Genomic DNA, 6408 nt, shown 5'->3' on the forward strand with positions numbered 1-6408 from the left:
AAGGACATATCAGAAAATAAATAAATTGGTTACCTTTAACCAAAACAGCATGGTAATGGTACCAAAACAGAGATATAGACCAATGGAACAGAATAGAAGCCTCAGAAATAACACCACACATCTACAACCATCTGATCTTTGACAAACCTGACAAAAACAAGCAATGGGGAAAGGATTCCCTATTTAATAAGTGGTCCTGGGAAAACTGGCTAGCCATATGTAGAAAGCTGAAACTGGATCCCTTCCTTACACCTTATACAAAAGTTAACTCAAGATGGATGAAGACTTAAATGTAAGACCTGAAACCATAAAAACCCTAGAAGAGGCCGGGCACGGTGGCTCAAGCCTGTGATCCCAGCACTTTGGGAGGCTGAGACGGGTGGATCACGAGGTCAGGAGATCGAGACCATCCTGGCTAACACGGTGAAACCCTGTCTCTACTAAAAAATACAAAAAACTAGCCGGGCGAGGTGGCGGGCGCCTGTAGTCCCAGCTACTCGGGAGGCTGAGGCAGGAGAATGGTGTGAACCCAGGAGGCGGAGCTTGCAGTGAGCCGAGATCTGGCCACTGCACTCCAGCCTGGGTGACAGAGCAAGACTCTGTCTCAAAAACAAAAAAAACAAAAAAAAAAAACCCTAGAAGAAAGTCTAGGCACTACCATTCAGGACATAGGCACGGGCAAAGACTTCCTGACTAAAACACCAAAAGCAATGGCAACAAAAGCCAAAATAGACAAATGGGATCTAATTAAACTAAAGAGCTTCTGCACAGCAAAAGAAACTATCAGAGTGAACAGGCAACCTACAGAATGGGAGAAAATTTTTGCAATCTATCCATCTGACAAAGGGCTAATATCCAGAATCTACAAAGAACTTAAATTTATGAGAAAAAAATAAACGACCCCATCAAAAAGTGGGCAAAGGATATGAACAGACACTTCTCAAAAGAAGATATTTATGCAACCAACAGACATATGAAAAAATACTCATCATCCCTGATCATCAGAGAAATGCAAATCAAAACCACAATGAAATACCATCTCATGCCAGTTAGAATGGCAATCATTAAAAAGTCAGGAAACAACAGATGCTGGAGAGGATGTGGAGAAATAGGAACACTTTTACACTATTGGTGGGAGTGTAAATTAGTTCAACCATTGTGGAAGACAGTGTGGCAACTCCTCAAGGATCTAGAACTAGAAATACCATTTGACCCAGCCATCCCATTACTGGGTATATACCCAAAGGATTATAAATCATGCTATTATAAAGACACATGCACATGTATGTTTACTGCAGCACTATTCACAATAGCAAAGTCTTGGAACCAACACAAATGTCCACCAATAATAGACTGGATAAAGAAAATGTGGCACACATATACCATGGAATACTATGCAGCCGTAAAAAAGGATGAGTTCATGTCCTTTGCAGGGACATGGATGAAGCTGGAAACCATCATTCTAAGCAAAATATCACAAGGACAGAAAACCAAACACTGCATGTTCTCACTCATAAGTGGGAGCTGAACAATGAGAACACATGGACACAGGCAGGGGAATATCACACACACACTGGGGTCTGTTGTGGTGGGGGGTGCTGGGGAAGGGATAGCGTTAGGAGAAATACCTAATGTAAATGATGAGTTGATAGGTACAGCAAACCAACATGGCACATGTATACCTAGGTAACAAACCTGCACATTGTGCACATGTACCCTAGAACTTAAAGTATAATAAAATAAAAAGAAATTACCCAGAAAGAAGAGAAAAAAGAAAAACTGTGTGGATGAAAGTACATATTGCAGCATTATATCAATTTAATTTGTAAATGAGGTATAACAGGTACACTGCAAAAGATACATAAGCATATAGTTCAGTGAATTCTTACTTAAGTATATACACATGTGATCACCACTCAGCTCAATAAATAGATTCCCAGTACCAGAACAGGGCTCTCTTATCTTTAATGTCAATAGCACCAACACCCCCAGCCCAAGCATCTCACCCCCAGCTAACCACTATTCTGACTTCTATCACCATAGTTTTGTCTGTTTCTGAATTTTGTGTACGTTGAGTAAAATATAGTTTTTATATGATTTTTACTCTATATTATATACGATTTACAGGATCAGTTATGTATAGAAGTTTTTGGTTTTGTGTGGCATTCTGTTGTATTAATATGCCATAATTTATTTATCTACTCTCTGATGTACATTTGGGTCGCTTCCAGTTTTTCAATATTACATATTAAACTGCTGTGAAACAAACAAAAAAAAGAAATTAGTTACCTTCGAAGCGTGCAAAAGGAATGGGTTAGGGGAGATAGGTCAGGGAATTATACTTCTATAAGTATACATGCTTTATTAGTTTTCACTTTTGGAAGGATATTAATGTTCTACATATTAAAAAATAAAACCAAGGCAAGATGGAGTGAAAACTGTAACAATACAAACAAATGAACCAGTGAAAACAATGTTCTCTCAAATGAGTAATAAAGCCACAACGAAGGGGGAAAAAGAATTAATCCAACCAATTTGTGAACACAGGAACTTGACTAGCCTCAGTCTATGGAGAAAAGAACTACAAATAAATCTTTTACTCTGGTTAGTAGATGAGCTTTCCATGACGACATGGCTTTAGCAATTCAGAAATTATTTAATACGTATTGCAGGACTGGGCAAATGAATGCAATGATGTTGTTGGGAACGAAGGTTTTCACTAGGAAGGAAGGAGGCAAAAATGTTCATCAGGTAGGCTGTCTTATAAGAACAAACAAAATGTTCCAAAAAAGTGATAGGGACATGTCAAAAGGAAACAAAAACTAGCTTGAAAGACCCAAATCTGGGGAAGTTGAGCATCAAAAAAAAATAAATAAATAAATAAGTACAATAATGATTATAACTCACTGCCTAAAAATAGGAATTCATAAGTCTATACAGAGAATAATTCAGCAATAAAAGGGAGCGATGTATTGACACATGCCACAAAATGGGTGAAATCAAAAACATCATGCCAAGTACAAGAAGCCAGATTACACATTATATTATTCCATTGATACAAGATATTCAGAATAGGCAAATCTGTAGAGAGAGAAAGTAGATTAGTGTTTCCCTAGGGCTGGGGGAAATGGGGGGATGACTGCTAGCAGGTATGGGGTTTCTTTCTGGGGTGCTGAAATGTTCTTAAATTGATTGTGGTGATGTCCATACAATTCTGACTACACTAAAAACCACTGAGTTGCACATTTTGAAAGGGGGAATTGTATGGTATGTGAAATATATTAATAAAACTGTAAACAAATGGTGGTAAAGATTTCCTTACAACAGAATGTCATTTGATCAATGTAGAGGCAGTGGTGATATAATCGGAAAGTTAACCATTTCACAGCCATCATGGTAAACATTGGTTTGAACCAAGAATGGATGCTAAATCTAGGGGCAAATGTTTGATGTGGAGCAGGGTATTTACATGGTCTCATTGTCTTTCCACAAATTGTTTACTGATTGCAAAGGAACAAGTAGTAAATATACAGTGGAAAAAATAGGCAGCAACTAGGTAATTAAAATTAACACCACTCAATAGAGGCAGATATCACGTCTCCAGAAATGATATCCTGAGAAGGGAACAAAATCGCCTATGAAAAAATACAACTAGGGATGCATACCAGATAAACCCGTCAAGAACATAAAACGATCGGCCTACATTCTTCAAAAATGTCATTGTCATAAAAGACAAAGACAGGCTGAGGAATTACTCCAGATTAAAGGAAGTGAAAGAGCCATGATTTAATCCTATGTTGGTGGGAGAAAAGTATTACTGTTTGGACAAGTGAAATTGAAATATAGACTGTAGGTTAGATAAAAATAATAGATCAATATTAAATTTCTGAAATTTACTATTTTGTGGTTACATGAAAGAATATCCTCGGTCTTAGAAAATTTACACTGAAGGAACATGATATTTGCCACATACTCTTGAGTAATTCAGAAAAAGAGTAAAATCATGGAAAAGGGGAGAGAAGGAGGAAGAGAGAGGGAGAGAGTACGTTAAAGCCAAAGTTTAATAAAAGTATGTTTGTGAGAATGAGAAATACTCAAAGATACAAAATGGTATTGTTAAATTCACTTGCCTTTCCTATGTGAGCCCCTGAATGCCGTTTTGCTTTGGATAGCCAGGAAAATCCCAGTCTCAAATCCACACCATTCCTGTCATAGAAACCTTATTACTAGGGGCTGAAACCTCAGGAGGCTTGGGGATGGTTTTCCGGGACTTCAGGAAAGGAGAGTGAAGTTACCCGGGGAAAACTGCACTGAATATTAAATTAGAACTGTAGTAAATAGGACAAAATGAAAAATGAACAAAATGAAGGGAAGGAGGTTGGGCAAGGCTGGGGTCAACCACACTTTCAGCATCTTGGGAGACGGGTTCCACAACCAGACAGCTTAGTCCTTTCAGAGCCTCCTTCCTCTCTCATCCGCACGACCCTACCCTCCTCTCTCACAGCAGAAAATGGCGGGAGAAGAGGAGAGGGACTTTCCTTCAGGTTCCAAAAGCACTTTTGGATCTAGCCCCAGTGTCAAGGCTGCTTCTGGATTCCCACTCCCAACTCTAGGATTTCTAAGGCACCTAAATGCTTGATGGGATCATCGTTATTAAACTGTAGGACACAAACTCTCCTACTTGTGTGATTTATGAAGATGTGTTTGCTTATCAGATTGACTTTATAACGGAGGTCAAGGTTTGGGGGGTGGTTTTTGAATCAAGGTATGATTACTGAATTAAGGCACTCTCTATTGCCTTGTTTTTCAACCTGTTAAGTGAGAATAGCTGCATTTGTAAAATCTACCTTGCAAAATTGTTGGGACTGAAGAAACAGTTTCTGCTAAACCACATTGGGAAAGAAGTAACCCAGCATCCCTTTAAAATTGGGTACTTTTTTTCTGTTTCAGTTGGTCAAAAACAAATCCTCCTCAGAGGCTCTCACCAAAATGCTTAAGTCACTCACAATATTATCCAGTTGTTTACAGATAGCTAATTGTTTTACTAACATATCGTGGAGGCTACCTCCCTTCCTCTGTGGTAGAATAAGGTTTATTGCTAGTTGCTTTACTAGCACACTGTGGGAATCATCTCTCTTCCTCGCTGGTAGGATGAAGTTTCTGACTTAACCAGTGATCACAAACCCAAATGCCTCCAGAGCCTAATCAGGTAACACAATTTAGAGAAGCTGGCTGATGTGGAGGTGAATAATGATGAAGGGGTGGTAAGGACTGGACCCATGGAGAGTACTCCCTGTCTGCAAGTCTTCATGTTAAAAAAAAAAAAAGAAAAAGAAAGAAAAGACAAAAGAAAGGTGAACCTAGGCAGACCAAACAAAGCACATCCAGGCAAATGGGTCAGTTCTGCCCTCTCTTTATTAGAAGATATCTACATTCCCTTTCACCTCCCAAAACCCACGACTGATCATTTTGAAGTTTTACATTTGTCGTGGAAACTGGCCCAGAGTCTGTTTCCTAATATTTATTAACCTGCCTGTCGCCTATCATTGCAAAATCATTGGCTTTTGCTGTCACTTATCATTGCAAAATCATTGGCTTTAATGTAGTAGAGTGGTTACTGCTGAATGAGAAGTTTACATAAATGTTTCTCATATTTGCTGAACTTTACCCCAAAGCTCTAATTCTACCATCTCTCTTAAAGGACCACAATACTGGTTAAAAAACTACAAGGTGCAGAGTATTTTTCACACTGACCTTTTAACATAAAATGCATACAAGTCCCTTTCACTCATAGGTTCCCAAGACTGCACGCAGCTTCCACTTCATGCCTCCTGAATACTCCAGATCGCTCTCCCACCCCCTCCACTTGCTAGCCCCTTCGCCCTCCTCCCTCCTCACCACACACCACTTCCTATCTCTTATCTCCTTACTCCCATCACCCCTTCCCACTCCCCTCTTTCTCCAGACACATACCTATTGGGTTGTGTCCACACCAGCCAGGAGCTTTCCCTCACAGAAGAGGGAGATGATCTGAAAGTCTATAGGCGGAGCAGCAGCAGCAGTAGACTGTTCGCTGTGCCTTCTGTAAATAGAGCAAGGTAGAGGGTGGAGTCTGGGGGAAGGGAGGAGACCTGAGGGAAGCTAATTAGAGAGACTCGCCCATTAGGGAGGCCAGGCTTGTTGAAGGAGGCGGGCCTTGGACTGTTGCAGCCTAGCTAACTCAAAGTCAGCTTACTGTTAAGGTCTGGTTCCCAATACTGCAGCCTGATTCCTCTCAGGATGCTTTTTTATTGTTATAATTATGTTGAACCTAATACCATGACATTTGTGTTGATGAGTTGATCTCTGCCCTGCAAGAACACAGAACCACAAATGTCTAGAGCAAGTGTTATGCTGACCAGTCCCTGC

General features: G+C 39.9%; 1 protein-coding gene across 4 annotated transcripts in view; it reads right to left on the reverse strand.

The window, feature by feature from the left end:
• The window catches only part of ATOSA (atos homolog A), a 132974-nt gene extending 126783 nt beyond the window's left edge, over nucleotides 1-6191 (reverse strand). For 2 of the 4 annotated variants that reach the window (XR_013395585.1, XM_015142273.3), the window contains exon 1: nucleotides 5974-6191. The gene's annotated coding sequence lies outside the window, so the exon portion shown is untranslated. The remainder of the gene's footprint in view (nucleotides 1-5973) is intronic. The other 2 variants (XM_077939422.1, XM_077939424.1) reach the window with 2 other exon arrangements.
• Nucleotides 6192-6408: the final 217 nt, after the last annotated feature.

Source organism: Macaca mulatta, chromosome 7, assembly GCF_049350105.2.
Source record: "Macaca mulatta isolate MMU2019108-1 chromosome 7, T2T-MMU8v2.0, whole genome shotgun sequence".
In the NCBI taxonomy this organism is placed as follows: domain Eukaryota; kingdom Metazoa; phylum Chordata; class Mammalia; order Primates; family Cercopithecidae; genus Macaca; species Macaca mulatta.